This window comes from Nomascus leucogenys, chromosome 22a (assembly GCF_006542625.1).
Source record: "Nomascus leucogenys isolate Asia chromosome 22a, Asia_NLE_v1, whole genome shotgun sequence".
Classification (NCBI taxonomy): domain Eukaryota; kingdom Metazoa; phylum Chordata; class Mammalia; order Primates; family Hylobatidae; genus Nomascus; species Nomascus leucogenys.
The window spans coordinates 65,694,011-65,710,744 of NC_044402.1; the positions used below are offsets into that span (position 1 = coordinate 65,694,011).

Consider the following 16,734-nt stretch of genomic DNA (forward strand, 5'->3'; position numbering starts at 1 on the left):
CTAAGAAAGAAAATAAGCAATTGGCTTTTTTGCCCCATCCTCTTGAGACCACCACTTCTCTATTGGAAACAAAGTTTCCCATGCCTCAAACTTTAGGTACCTCTTGGACCTTGCTATTGCCAATATTCCTCGTTTATACCACTACTGTGAGATCACCTGAAGGCTAGGGCATGAGAGAAAAGAAAAAAAAAAATAGAGACAAATGGGGAAATTTCCCTCCACGTTCTGTGAGCGTCAGGAAACTTTTCCGATTCTTCAGGAAAGAACTTGAGGGTTTCTAGAACTCTCTCTGTTGCCACTTCCATGTTTTGGGCTGCCTTGGGCTCCGGCTAAATTCCATGGGGGAGATAGTTTGTAGAGTGCTTCCTCCTTTGACCCAGAATTAGGACTAGCCAGCAGAACTTCTTATATTTCTACCTCTCCTTAGAGCAAAGTTCGAGACAGGCAACCATATTTATCTTTATCTATGGAAATTTTTTTTTTTTTGAGACGGAGTCTCGCTCTGTCACCCCAGGCTGGAGTGCAGTGGCGCTATCTAGGCTCACTGCAAGTTCTGTCTCCCGGGTTCACGTCATTCTCCTGCCTCAGCCTGAGTAGCTGGGACTACAGGCACGTGCCACCACGCCTGGCTAATTTTTTGTATTTTTAATACAGACGGGGTTTCACCACGTTAGCCAGGATGGTCTTGATCTCCTGACCTCGTGATCCTCCCGCCTCGGCCTCCCAAAGTGCTGGGATTGCAGGTATGAGCCACTGCGCCCGGCCTATGGAAATTTTTTTTAACTAATAGACCTTTTGAAGGTACTGCCCTTCCCTTTAGGGAGCCTTCTTTTGTGTGGAGGTGCTCACTTTGATCTTCCATCTTGCTTGTCTCTAGACTTTATCTCCTGTATTCAGGGGCTTCAGAAATGCCAACCTAGGGAAAATGCCTGCTTCAATGTGCTACATAGTTCTCTGGAATCAATTTTTCTTTGCTCTTACTTACCTCTGAGGTTATTCCCTATTTTTAAATAAACTCATCCATGACAAAAAGGTAGATTGTTTTAATATTTTATATAGTATTATAAATGTTCTCTATGTGGAGTACTTTTTTATACCTCTAGCTCAAAACACTTGCTACAAATGGCAGTTTTGATGGATTTTTAAAAAATAAAATTGATTTGTGGTTTTGATATGATGTGCATACTGTTCCAAGGAATGGCTGTAGTGAACCCCTAGTTATGTTACCTTGATGAATTAATGAATCAGCAACTCTATCTCTAATATTTCAATTTATCTCTCTGGAATATTTTTTTCTCAGATTTTTTAAACATTTGAGATAAAGAGAAGTCAAATTGACTTGATTTTAGGTATTCACTTGATACATGGGTATATTTGCATTACATTCTAGTTCATCCTCAGTGCTAATTTCAAACAATATGAACTCAATGATACATTTACTGTAATTTAAGTATCAATGATTATGATGAATATGAATTTCTTTGGATTTGTAAAGTCCACCTCTAAATATACTTAAGTGACAACTCTGGTATAAAACACCTTCTCATTCTGTACCCTTTATCCTTCTGCTCTCTCCCTTCATCTGCCTTCAGAAACGTGTCTCTGTTCCTACAAAACATTGAGAAAATGAAGTATTAGAGCAAGGTGGTTTCTTCTGGAAAGATTTGCATTTTAACCATGATAAAAGCTTTAAGTTATGAGTCTATGATAACAAAATTCCAGGCACCAGAGAGGATTTTGAGAGAAAACTCACCCGAAAAAATTGGCCTAAGATTGTGGCATAATGCAAAATGCATGGCTTTCAGATTTTAAAATTTTGTGTTGATTTATTGAAGGAATTTAGGTGGGAAAAGGTGGTTATTTTCTATGATGCCTGGAGGTTAGCAATACATCCTCGTTCCGTAATAAAACCCAGTGATGCTCAGTGTGATTTACAAGAAGAGTATTTGAGGAATAGTGAAATATATAAAGACAGCATTTTTTTTTTCATAACTAAGTCAGCAGTGTGACTCCCTATGGCAAACTTTATTTCAAAGTCTCATAAGCCTATTAATTCTTCAGTAAGCGGATTCCACTGGACAGGGTATTAGGTATATCTGGAAGGCTCGAAGGGGTAAGTACTGAGCAAGTTGTAATTTTAGGGTTTTAAATTAGGTTTAACAAAGCCTGTAGGGCATTTGAGTCTAATATTCTCTGCACATTTGAAAATTAATGTTTGTGGCTTAAAAACATCTGGGTTAGATATTAAGTTTTCTTTGGTGTAAAACATTATTACAACAGTAGATATGTAACTAGAGAGAGAAATTGAAGTTTGTGGGTGTGTTACAGTTCAGTAGGTAGTTTAGTTATTGCACTAATTCTTCCAGCTTGCATTCTCTTTGTGGAGTACTTGGAATTCCTTGGTATGTGTGGCTTCCTAAGTAATACATCTGATCCTAATGAAAGCCAACCAGACCTATCCTCAGAGGGTGAACTTATTCTTAGATGTTGAAAGTGAAAGTCAACAACCATTCTGCTGTCTGTATTAGAGATATTTATCAGAGGAAATAAATGGTATGAATATAGAGCAAACTGAGTGTCTTGGGTATAAACTAATGATGATCAGGCCTGTGTTAAACATGTCACATAGTCATTGTTGACTCAATTTTGCTTGATCTTTGGATGTAGTCAGCCTTAATCTTGGATGGATCTTGCTGCACATTTTAGAATGAAGTCTGTGAGTTGCCATGAAATGGGCTTCCATGATTATGATATAGTGGCTCATTGGTTTGTTTGGATTCACTTAAGCTGTGGTGACAGACATACACTGAGCCATTGAATTGTGGAAAATATCCTCTAGGGCTCCTCATTAGTCACACTAGAGACTCAAACATCATTTAAAACATATAAGCTTCATATGACTTGATCATCCAGTATGTGAATTTTCTTTCCAAATCAATCAACCGTTCCCAACTTCTCTCCCACATGCCTCCATCAAAACAAGTTATCCAGTGTTACAGCTCTTTTAGAATTTGTCTAGCAAGTTCTCTGGTCTTCACTGGAAAACCCATAAAACATTAATAATAAAACTAGTTCTCTAAAGAACAGCTACTCGTTTGCTATCTCTTCTAGTAGACATAGGGAGTTCAAACTGTTTTCACCATTACTGCTTTTGAATCCACATAGCATTATGTCTAGTGGCATTCTAATCTCTGGTGCTTCAAATGATGCTCAATTAATATGCTACAGTACTTGTGTGATAAGAGCTTCATTAGATGATGTCTGGGATCTGCTCAGTGCCCAAGTTTCAAGTATAGGACTTAAAACATAGTTGTTACCTGATATCTGCCCTTGGTAAATGCTTCCTATTTCCTTCTCTCATACCTACTTTCTAGTGAAAGGTTGACAAGAAGGAGTTATGCATCCAGAATGAACCTTTATTGCTCTTCTTCCTGTATTTACTCTGCAGAGAAACACTGAAGGATAGCATGCACAAAGTTGTGAAGGAAGATGTGGCAGACAGACCCTAAGGTGAGCTCCCATTATCCTCGCCTTTTGGTATTTATAATGTTGTTTAACCCCCTTCTCCTAAATAGGAACAAGGCCCTTGACTTTCAGCTAATCAGTAGAATAGGGCAAATGAGCTGAAATGTCAGCCCCTTGATTAGGTTATGTTATATTGCAAAGGTAAAGAAATTTTGCATATATAGTTAAGGTTCCCAAACCAGTGGTTTAGAAGTATCAAAAGGGAGGTTATCAGGAGAGATCAGGTGAAAACCCTTGACAAGATGACTGGGCCTTCCCTGAGTGACAAACTCTCTTGCTGACCTTGAAGAAACAAGCAGCTAAGATGTGAACTGCCATGGAGAATGAGAGGTGGCACGGAACAAAAGGCAGCTTCTAGGAGCTGAGGGCCTCAGTGCTACAATTGCAAGAAATTAAATTCTGCCAACAACCACACAAACTTGGAAGAGTACCCTTAATTTCAAATGAGATTGTAGCCTGGTTGACATGTTGATTGCAGCCAGTGAGACTCTCAACAAAGAACCCAGTTATGTTCCCAGACTCCTGACTCACATAAATGGAGTATTTTAAAGTGTTGGGCCAGGCACAGTGGCTCATGCCTGTAATCCCAGTACTTTGGGAGGCTGAGGCATGAGGATCATTTGAGGTCAGGAGTTCAAGACCAGCCTGGCCAACGTGGTAAAACCGTGTCTCTACAAAAACATTAAAAAATTAGCTGGCTCTGGTGGCATCTGCCTATAAATCCAGGTACTTGGGAGGCTGAGGCAAGAGAATCACTTGAATCCAGGAGGCGGAGGTTGCAGTGAGCTGATATCGTGCCACTGCACTCCAGCAATGTAAGACTCCAACTCAAAAACTATATAAATAAAATATATATAAAATAAGTAATGTATTTTAAAATGTTATATTTATGGTAATTTGTTACACAATAATTAAAAGAAATGAATACACAAGTAATATAGGAGATCTGGGATTTTATAATCACAGACCTATACCCGAGAGAGGTGACTACAAACTTTCTGCTCACATAAAACGTGTGGAAAAGGACTCCCTTCTTAATATTTATACCTACGAGAGGGGATTTGTAGCCAGATAGGCTAAAATTATGATCTTACCTCTGCCACTTTATAAGCTGAATAATTTGTGGCAAGTTCTTTCACTTGTTTTAACTTGTCTTCTCATTAGAAAAAGGGGATAATAGTAGTAATGACTTTGCAGTATTGTGGAGATGAAAGAGGTATGTCAAGTGCTGAGCCCGTAGTTGTTCAAAAACACTACTCTCCTTCCCCATTCTTTATGTTCGCCAGGAGCCTCTCTCTTTTGTATACATATTTAAATTACATGTATACTTTTAGATTCAGCTCATATGGTTTATTGGTCACATCTTCTAGTTCATTAACTAGACTTCAAGCACCTAGCAGACAAGGATATGTCTCATTCTTTTGTGTTCCCAGCATATAGCACAAAGGCTGGCATAACAGGTGTGCTTGTGGCACTCCAGCTCAGTTGGATCTCTTCTTTGAACTCAAATGTGTTTGTTTGGGATGGAATGCAATCGATTTTGTACAGAGGCTTGAGTAGGTGGTGATTGATTTACTAGGGCTGGGGGATTGGTTTGACCAGGTATGCCACTTACATAGCCTGTGAAAAGCCTGGCCCTCCCATCCTAGTCTTTTATTATGCAAACGTGCCTCTGCCTGGAGCTCTGCCAGGATGCATGCACAGTGTGGTATTACCTGGAGGCCGCCATGATACGTACGGGCACACGTGGTGACAAGGAAAAGAGAGTGGGAAACGCCATATTGAATGTACTTGGCTTTCAGGTACAGCTGCCAGCATTTACATATAAAAGCTTCTGGTTTGCATTTTTATGCCTGACTCTTCAGGCTGCTTTCTGTTAGAGAAGAAATAGTTTGGGGCTGCTTTTTTTCTAAAGGAAAATTCCACCTAGAACTCTTTTACCCTTTTTAGCTTTTTACTCTTTCTCTACCACTTATTTTACAATACTGCCTTTCCTATTTCTTTAATTTTAATTTTGCTCTTGCTTTCTGAATTTTCATGTGTAGGTCATATCTCCCAAACAGATTATAAACCCCTTTAGGGTAAACCTTATTTATATCCAATACCTTGTGTGTTTGTCTGCTCTCATGCTGTTAAGACATACCTGAGACTGGGTAATTTATAACGAAAAAGAGGCTTAATGGACTCACAGTTCCACATGACTAAGGAGGTCTCACAATCATGGCGGAAGGCTAATGAGGCTTGTTTTACATGGCGCCAGGCAAGAGAGCTTGTGCAGGTGAACTCCCATTTTTAAAACCATCAGATCTCATGAGACTTATTCGCTACAACGAGAACAGAGTGGGGGAAACCACTCCCATAGTTCAACTATCTCCACCTGGCCCCACCCTTGACACATAGGGATTATTACAGTTCAAGGTGAGATTTGGGTGGGACACAGACAAACTATATCACCTTGCCTAATAGTGAAAATATACATAGCATTTCTAAAAAAATAAAACAGGGACTTGGATGGGATATTACAATCGGACATGGACTTAAATGTTCATCAGTTAAAATAATTTGCACTCTTGTTTACTTAGAGATTAAATACTTTGAAGGGATGATATTTATTATTAAGCAGGTGCATTGCTGCCCAATTTTTAATTTTTATTTTTTGGATACACTGAAGTATAATATCGCTTGATTGTCACTGACCAAAAATTTTATTGTATTATAGTGTGAAATCTAGCTTGGAGATTTTAATGAATAGTTAGCTCTTCAAGAAGTGGTTAAATTGGTTTTTAATTAAATTTCATTTTATTTGTAGTGATTAATTTTAAACTAATTTAGGATCGGATAAATGAGAATAATCTTGAAATCAAGAAACTGACTTAATTATGAGAAATAGCTATTTCTCATGGTGAAATGAGAAACAAAATATTAATTTCATCTAAGAGGACACTGTTTTAGCTAAGATAAAATTACAAAGAAAGCTTTTGGGGAGGAAATTTTGCTTTTAAAATAAACTTAGGATAAAGAACATATGTTAACTGAACCACTGATGAAGAAAGCTTGCAGCTTAAGTTTACTAACTGAAAAGCAGTTACCATTGTGAACCCTAAAAATCTGAGACAGGTCTCAGTTAATTTAGAAAGTTTATTTTGCCAAGGTTGAGGACACACGCCCATGACACAACTTCAGGAGGTCCTGACGACATGTGCCGAAGGTGTTCAGAGCACAGTTTGGTTTTACATTTTAGGGAGACATGAGACATCAAACAACATATGCTAGGCATACATGAAACAATCAACATATGCAAGATGAACATTAGTTTAGTCTGGAAAAGCGGGACAACTCAAAGCAAGGCAGGAAGACTCGAAGTGGGGAGGGCCTTCCAGGTCATGGGTAGATAAGAGACAAATGGTTGCATTCCTTTGAGTTTCTGTTAGCCTCTCCAAAGGAGGCAATCAGATATGGATGTAACTGAGTGAGCAGAGGGTGGCTTTGAATAGAAAGGGAGGCAGGTTTGCCCTAAGTAGTTCCCACACTGACTTTTCCCTTTAGTTTAGTGATTTGTGGGCCCCAGTTTTCACACCATAAAGTAATCTTCAAAGGGGATAAGATCTGGAGGTTGAAGGAAAGATTCGTCTTCATGATTCATCTCTGATTATTTGTCCAATCTATTTTTACAATTTCTAATTGATGCAGCATTTTAAAGTCTTTAAAAATATTACATTAGTTATTCATAGACATTGTTAGGAAGGTGTAATAGATGTAATAAAGTTTTCTGTCTGTTAATTTTATATAATTTTTTTCACAAGCTCTGTTGTTTGACTAAACGTCTTTCTTCTCTTGACTTATCAACTATCCCATGTTCCTGTTCCTTCATCTTTGCCACTGACATGATCTATATAAACTACATTTCTTTCTTTTCCTCCACTTTATGCACTATATTTCTTCCACTATATTTCACTTTGCAGTCTAAATATAGAAAATTTGTTTTATTTTCACAATAGGTAGATTGAAGGTATAAGAATATTTAGTTTCATAGTGTCATAGTATACAGAAAATTCAGCTGCTTAGTTTTCTCCAGTAGCAGTACCATGACTGAAGATGCATTCAAATATAAACACACACACATGAACACACAGACATTCACATGCACACACATACACTAAGTCAAAAGAGAAAAGTTGGCAGGTAGAAAAACCATATGAAATTGAATAGAATTAAGTAATTACATGTCATGACAAAGAATCCCTCTATACTACTCCAATGGTGGTGTTGATAACATACAACATTGGATATGGATATGAAGTAATATTTCTGAAGAAAACAAAATCTGTACCCATTTTGTGTACCGTATATTTTAAAATAAATCACTTTCTTCTTTCAGTGGCACAGACTGACTCTCCTTGGAGAGAGTGTCAACTTTTTCAATATAATTATATATGCAGTATAAGTCTACATTTGATTATAAAATCCTCTGAAAGTATTTAAAATTTATTAACTTATTTGAAACCTATTACATTCTTGGGGCTTGTAGTAGTAGTTCTACTTTGTAGACATAAAAACATAGGCACAGTGTGGCCAAGGACACCTAAAGGAAGAGGGAGCCTGCAGGACTTGAGTACATGTTTCTCCTATTACATCTTGCTGAAATGGCTCATTGTCTGGGGTATATACCCTGGTTCTTTGTCTCTGTTGAGAAATAATTCAGGACATGGACACACATGAGGAATGGAATTAGGAGCAGAAAGTTTCATAAACAAAAAAGAAAAGAGAAAGAAAGGGCTTCCTCAGGCTGAGAAGTGGGTCTCCCAAGAGAAGGTCTCTGGTTTGGGTGGAAGGCAATCGATTTTGTACAGATGCTTGAGGATTTGGTGATTAATTTACATAGGGCCAAGGGGATTGGTTTGACCAGGTGTACCATTTACATATCCCGTGTAAAGACTGGCCCTCCCACACTAGTCTTTATTATTATTATGCAAATACGACCTCTACCTGGCAGTCGCCATGATGCCTGAACACGTGGTTTTACTTGGTGGGTGCCATAATACTAGCACATGTGGTGACAAGGAAAAGAGTGGAAAACACCGTTTTGAATGTACCTAGCTTCCAGGTACAGCTGCCGACATTTACATATAAAAGCTTCTAGTTTGCATATTTATGCCTGACTCTCCAGGCTGCTTTCTGCTAGAGAAGAAATGATTTGGGGCTGCTTTTTATTAAAGGAAAATTCCACCCAGAACTCTTTTACCCTTTCTAGCTGCCTAAAAGTGATGTTTTAAAAACTCCTGTATTATTGCTATATCTTAATAGCAACTTGTGACTGAAATGTCTTTGAGTCTTTACTTTCTTAGTTTTCCTTTTTTTCTTTCACCATTTCATTAGACACTAAATTCTGAACTTTCTTGTCTAACTTTATAAGAAATGTCCAAACTGCTTTACAAAGTGGATGTTTCATTTTGCATTCATACCAGCAATGTCTGAGAGTTCACCACACTTCATCTGCACAAAAATTTGGTATCATAATGTTTTAGCTGTTAATTTTAGGCATTCTAATGTGTGTATAATGATATCTTGTGATTTTCATTTTTATTTTTCTCATGACTAATGTCATTGATCATCTTTGTATGTATTTTTTGACTTTCACATATCTTCCTTTCTGAAGTGGCTTTTTAATATTTTGCCCATTTAAAAAATATGTATTGCTTTCTTATTATTGAGTTTTGAGAGCTCTTTACATATTCTGGATGCAAGTGCTTTGTCAGGTGTTGGACATAAATGTATTTTCCTACTAACCTATGGCTTGTTTTTCTCTGCTCTTAACAGAGTTGTTCACAGCATAAGATGTTTTAATTTTTTATGATAGTTAATGCGTATATTTTTTTTCTTTCATGGATTGTATTTTGATGTTGTACTTTAAAATACTTTGGTCACAAAGATTTTCTCTACATTCTTTTCCTAAAGGTTTTATATTTCTATGAAACTTGTAGATTTATGCCTTGATTCATTTTGAGCTAATTTTTGTATATAAGGTGTGAGGTATAGGTTAAGATATTTTTCTTTTTCTTTTCTTGCTTATGAATGTCAAATTGTTTCAGCACCATTTGTTGAATGAGAGGTTATTCTTTCTTTACTGAATTACTTTTGTAACTTTTTAAAAGGTAGTCAGTTTCTGGACCTCTTCAGTTCCATTGATCTATCTGTCTCTCTTTTCACAAATGCCACCTTGTCTTGATTTCTGAAATTTTTTAATATGTGTTGAAATCAGGTAGTTGTAGTCTTCCTACAGTACTCTTCTTTTTCGGAATTGTTTTTGTATTTTAGTTTCTTTACTTGTTCATATATTTTATAATCACCTTGTATATATCTACAGAGAAATCTACTAGGATACTGGTTGAGATTGTATTGAATCTAGAGATCAGTTAGGGAACATTTGACATCTCAACAATATTGAGATTTCTAATCAATGATAATTATATATATTTTCATTTACTTAGATATTTGATTCTTTTTTCTGTGTTTATGATTTTTAGCTTAGATACTTTAGGATACTGATCTTATAGCCTATGATATTGATAAACATATTCATTTTTGAAGTTTAAAAAATTTCTTTTGAATTTTTGACCTGGACAATCATTTCTTATGTAAAAAAGATGCTTATTGTTTCCTCTTTAATATACATGATTTTATTTCTTTTTCTTACCTTAATGTGCTGATGAGGACTTTCAGTATGATGATGACTAGAAGGGTTGAGGGTAGACATCCTTGCTTTATTTCCAGTCTTAGAAAGAAAGCATTTAGTCTTACAGCATTAAATATAATACCTGCAGTTAATTTTAGATTTCCTCTATCAGGTTAAGGAAGTTGCCTTCTATCCCCAGCTGCTAAGACTTTTTCTCATGAATAGATTTTGACTTCTGTAAAAGGCAGAAGATTTATACGATCTGCAGAGAAACCAGAATATTATGTTGACTTTTGTAAAATGCTTTTTCTGTGTTTTTGATGATTTGTTTTTCTTTGTTAGTTAATTACATATTTGATTTACAAATATTGAACTAGGTTTGTATTCCTAGGATATATCCTATTTGGTTGTGATTATTGAAGCAGGAGCTGTGGGAGGAAAAACAAATTTTCCCTCTTTCCTTTGGTATGAGCAGCTTCCCCCTCGAATCCCGACCCCCTCTGAGATTGTACCCTGCTCTGCAAGTTTTTAAGAGTTTATGGTTTCCTGTTTTCTATAACTAGTGTCTGTAAGTCTGTTTTTCATCTGAGTAGCACAGCTGAGGTCATGAGACATGCTTGAGCAAGCTTAGATTGCAGCCATCTGGGCACCATAGTGAAGGACACAAGAGAAGGCTGTGCAGGCATCTTGAGCAAACCTAGATAGCAGCCACCTGGCCTGCATAGCAAGAGTCATACGTAAGCCTGAGTTAGGAACCTTTCACAGTTTGATTAACTGCCTTTGTTCTGCTTCTGTAAGCTCTCTTTCCCCTCCCCTCAAGTTTCGTGCCACTGGCAAGCCACCCCTCTTCGGTTGCATGAATAAAAGTCAAGCCCTGTCTTCGTTAATTGCTCAGCCTCTGGATATTAATCTGCTGAGCCAGTGGCCACCTAAATAAAATCCTCCTTTTCCACCCATCTGGTCTCTCTGGTCTCCAGATTCCCGCAACAGTATTTTAACCTCTCTCTATTGCTGAATTCAACTCTGTATCTGTTGAGGTTTTTTGCATACGTGTTCATGAGCAATATTGGTCTGTAGTTTTATTTCCTAATGATGTCTTTGTCTTACATTGGTATCAGGGCAATCTTGGACCAATGAGTTGGCTAGTGTTCCCTCTCCTGTTTTCTGGAATATGTTATGTAGTGTTAGTATTATTCCCTTCTTACCTTTAAAAACTGTCTGGGCCTGAAATTTTCCTGTGGAAACTTCCTTATTACTAATTCAATTTTATTTCATTTCATAGATATAGAAAAATTCAGGTTACCCATTTCTTCATAAATGTATTTTGGTAGTTTGCAATTTTTAAGGAATGGGTACATTCCTTTTAAGTTGCTGAATTTATCAGCATAGTGTTGTTCACAGTTTTTATTCCTTATTGTTCTTTTAATGTCCATGTGGTGTGTAGTAATAGTCTCTTTTTTGTTCCTGATAATGGTAATTTGTGTCTTTTTATTTTTATTTTTTTTGGTTACTCTGGCTAGAAGCTTTTTAATTTTATTAGTCTTTTCAAAGAACCAGATCTCTGTTTTCTGTTTTTTATGTCATTGATTTTCCCTCTAATATTTATTATGATTATTATTTCTACTGCTAATAGTATCATTGCTCTGACTGCTTGGGTTTAATTTGTTCTTCTTTTTCTAGTTTATTAATGTGGGATTTTAGATTGATACATTTATAATGTTCTAAACATTTAATGTTATAATTATTAAATGTTTAGAATCTTCAATGTTATAAATTTCTAAGTACTTCTCTATCTCCTCACACATTTTGATGTCATTTTTATTTTTATTTTATTTTACAGTTAAAATACTTTCTCATTTTCCCAGATACTTTATCTTTGACTCATAGGTTATTTAGAAGTTGTTTTCTATTTAAATTTCCAAGTATTTTAGAATGTTTCTGACATCTTTCTGTATTGTTTTCTTGTTTAGTTTCAATATGGTCACTGAACATACCTTTTTGATTTTGATTTCAATTCTTTTATCTTTGTTAAAGTTTGTTTTATGGTCCAGAAGATAATATATCTTGGAGAATATTCCATGTGAGCTTGACGAAAATATGAATTTTCATCTTGTTCTAAACTATGTTGAAATTACAGAAAGCAATTATAACAATATTATGAAGCAGAACCCATAAAATAATTTGCAATATACAAGATATGAGAAGCAGGAAACTCGAAAATAGGAGAATGGGCTAATGTCATGGAACAGATCTTATGTTGATAAGATTAGTATGTTTCATTACACAGTATAATATTAATGGTAGAGAAGCATTGGTGTTACAGTCTAGTAATGTTAGCAAACTTTTCACGATTTATATTTTAAATAAATTGTAAGCTCTTCAAGTGGTGGGACAATGTGGCAGAACCACAGTTGATAGACATGTTCTACTTCTGGTTTCTGGACCTCGCTATAGAGGTTTAGTCTCACAAGATTGGAGCTGGCATGAGGACTTACTTGTATAAATCTATTATTTTAAAGAAATATAGGACTGTGCAGTGTGAGGCTCATACAGATACTTCAGCTGGGGGAAGGTCAATCAACCTTTTCTGTAGTTCCTTGGTGAGGAGACCTGGAATGGGAGGAGACATTGGGTCCTGAGGAAGGAGCACAGCAAGGATGAGCCATGGTATTAGAGACGTAAATGGGGATGAGATCATGAAGAACCTTGAATGCATGCTAAGAAGTTTTTGGGAAACAAATATCATGGTATGAACTATTGAGGCTAGAATTTTTTAACCTTTAAACACAGAAATGTCTCTTCAAATAAAGAGATGAATTACTTTCAAAAGTACAGTACTAGTAGCAGTATCAGTAGTGGGGATACCTCTCTCTTCTCATGTTTCCTGCTGAAGGGACTGAACTGGTGCAACATTGTTTCTCTTCCCATCTTTTTACTTACTCTACTCCAGTGTAAAAGGGTGGCTTATCTTTGGCAAGTTTGTGATAAGGTTAAACCAGGAGTGAGTATCCGCTAATCTTCTGTCCAGTAAATCTTAACCTGAGCAGGTTCTTTTTGTGTGAAGGGCTTTTTTTTGCTTGCATTAAGCTCTCCACTCTAATTTTGTTTTCATTATTTATTACAGTGATTTTGGCCTCCACCAGATTCCCTTTTTTCTTTTTTTCAGAATTCGGAAAGGGAAAATGTATGCTATTTATTGGTTCTCCTTAGAGACCCCAGAAATAATAACAATGGGTATTTACAGAATGGTTCATGTGTAAGATCATCATTATTACTATACCTATTATCCTTAGTGGTTCATGTCTAAGACTATACTTATTACTGATATAATGTAGGTCCTACTCACACTGCTACTGTGCCCAATGTTCCTGTCTTAGTATAACTGTAAATTTATAATTTTGTTTTAATTTTATACCCTATAAAATATACAATTTTATCAATTAAAATATAAAACAAGTAATCCACTAAATAAATAAACAAAAAATGTGTTAAGGACCAAGGACTTAAAGATGAATAATGTCTAAATTTTAATAATAGTAAAATCTCCATAACAATTAGAAGAGAAGACAGAAATATAGATTTTAAAGAAATGTGTAGAATTTTCTGTAACATATGTCTACCCAAATTCTGAATCCCACACAAAATTTGGTCATGTAATGACTCACAGATGTCTTTTGTTGGCATTTCCAAGAGACATGATATCAATTCTATGTAAGCTACTTTCTTGGAATACGAGTTTTATTTATTTTACTGAGAGATGAGATAGCCTGTGAACATTTTTTTTCCTGGCTTAAATTTACATTTTTTCCACATCTTCCTTTTTCAGAAATCCATTAATTTTTCTAGGTTTAGCAAGAAGAAAGCATAAGCAGTGGCTGTGTAAATGGTGTTACTATTTGCTACTCCATTTTAACAAGTATGGGAGTAATAAAGAACATACGTAAATATTACTGGGTATGGTGAAGGTTCCTTGGATCAGTGGTTCTCCAAGTGTGATCACTGCGCCAGCAGCATTAGCATCACTGGGAAAATTGTTAGCAATAGAAATTCATGGAACTCCATGCCAGACCAAGTGAATCAGAAACTCTGGGATGGTGCTTAGCCATCTGTGTTTTAACAAGCCCCTCAGGTGATTCTGATACACACTACCATTTGGGAACCACTACCTTACCTTAGAGAAAACAGTACTCCCTTGAAATCCTCAGCACAGGAGAATTTGGGAAACACACTATCTGCTAACGTCATTTGCTCCCATAAAGTGTTATAGTGCAGGCCAAGGGCAAATACCACCCATTTTTGAGATTAGCAATTATTATACCTCTGGTTGTAAGGAATCACCTGTTCTGGACTTTAATAAGATTCCACAGTTACTTTCCGAGTAGTTTCAACATGCCAGGAAATATGCAAGGCTCAGAGAATATAGAAATGAACAAAAGGGAAAATATATCTGCCCTCATTAATTTTTAATAACAGTTAAGAAGCAAGTAAATAAATATATAAACAATTGTGATAAATTTTGGAAGAGGAATACTAGCATATGGATGTACTCACAGAGTGTGGTTGGGAAAGGGGTTGTTATGCTAAGAGCTGGTTGAAGAGTCTTTCAAAGGTCCTGAGACAGGAATGGGCTTGGCCTTTCCTAAAAACCAATAGAAAGCCAATGTGACTATAACAGGATGATCTGAGAGAGACCTGGCGTGACATCAGCTTGGATTTCTACGCAGGGCGAGATCATGCTATTCCAAAAGGATTAGTCTACACCTCTCCATGCCTGATCCCTCATCTCCTATGAACATAAAACTTAGATCTATTTTCTTATAATCAGAATCCACTTAACAAATTCACTTTCCCAGCTTGAATTTAAGGCTGCAAATACTGGTTCTTGCCCATGTTTTCCCATGTGGCTCAGTACCCTGGAGACCAATCTTAGCTCTGTCTTTAAAACTCTTGTTTTTCTAACATTAGTATATAATATAAACATCACCCAGCACATTTATTAGAGCTTTTTATTAAAATTTGGCCCATGTTTATCTTATTTGTTATATATTGCTGCATAAGAAATTTTCCCTTAACTTAGAAGTTTAAAGTGATAGATACTTATTATCTCATAGTTTCTGCAGGTCAGAAATCCAGGAGTGGCTACTGCATAGTTTTGGCTCAGGGTTTCTGATGAGGTTCCAGTCAAGCTGCTGATCAGGGCCATCATCATCTGAAGGCTTGACTGGACGGGCAGGATCTGCTTTGCTTTTAAGATCATTTATGCTGTTGTTGGCTAAAGACCTTGGTTCCTTATAACACGAGCTTCTCTACTTGGCTGTTCATGACAGGACAGTTGGCTTCTCTCAGTGTAAATAATCCGAGAGAGAGAGAGAGAGCAACCAAGATGGGACCGTGGCTTTTTTTTTTTTAACACTTATTATCAGAAATGATACGCCGTCATTTCTGCCACGTTCTATTGATCACAAAGACCAACTTTGCCACAATATGAGCAGGGATGAAACAAGATTACAAATCCTAAATGGCAAAGATCTTTGGGAGCCATCCTTGAGGAGACTGTCATATGAATTTTGGATTCAGGTTTATGGCTTTGAGCCTTGGTTTTTCATTTTACCAGTTGCATGTATGTTTGTTTGTGTGTGTATATATACATATAATTAAAGAGGTGATTTTTACTTCTTTGCTTCTCATCCATGATTTCTAGTCATGCACTTTCCCGAATATTTTGCTTGCCGGTCTGTCCCTTCTTTGACTGTTTTGTCTTTAGCTTAACAGCAATCACAATATGGAGGCAATGGCATCTACTGAATATGGGAATAGTCCAGGAGCAACAGAAACACAACACATTTGAAACCTAAGATGAGTTATGAGGAAAGACCATATACATTTCAAAGTATTAGTCATGAATCTCTAATAAGGCCATTGTCTTATAGCTGACATGAATCTCCAATAAGGCCATTGTCTCATAGCTGAATTTCAGCCTTGAATTTTTATTTCGTAAATTTTCCAAACAGTTTTATAAACATTGTGTGTTAACTCAAATAATATGCAATGCACAAATTTTGCTGAGTCCAGACCTCTTTTGAAAATACTCAGATTTTTCAAAGGGAAGAACATCTTAGATATTAGTAGCAGTTAATAGTTAATGAAGTTAAAATTAGCGAAACACCATTATCTTTTTAGTTTTTTATTTATCTTTTGCACATGGTATGTATATTTTCTGAACACTTTGGGTATAAAAATCTGCTCAGCCTGATATTTTTTCCAATAAAACATTCTTAAATCATACCTCTTTCAGTGAGGCTCATGAGACCGTGTTAAACAAATGGAGGAGCTGTTGAGCTCTTGATTATAACCACTTAGTTTCATGAAAATTTGAGATAATGAACTTTGAGGTATTTCTTATGGGTACTAATAACAAGTGGTTGGAAATTATAGGGTTCTCTATGCCTTGCTGCTATTTTCTTGTTAATTATACTTATTACTGTGAAGTTCTATTGCAGCAACATATGTATAAACTACACTCAATTAATTTGCAC

General features: G+C 36.2%; 1 non-coding gene across 1 annotated transcript; it reads left to right on the forward strand.

Moving 5' to 3' along the window:
* The first annotated feature begins 2,988 nt into the window (after positions 1–2,988).
* On the forward strand, positions 2,989–3,050 carry LOC115832592. The gene has a single exon (XR_004028118.1). It is a non-coding gene; the product is annotated as a U7 small nuclear RNA (small nuclear RNA).
* The last annotated feature ends 13,684 nt before the right edge of the window (positions 3,051–16,734 follow it).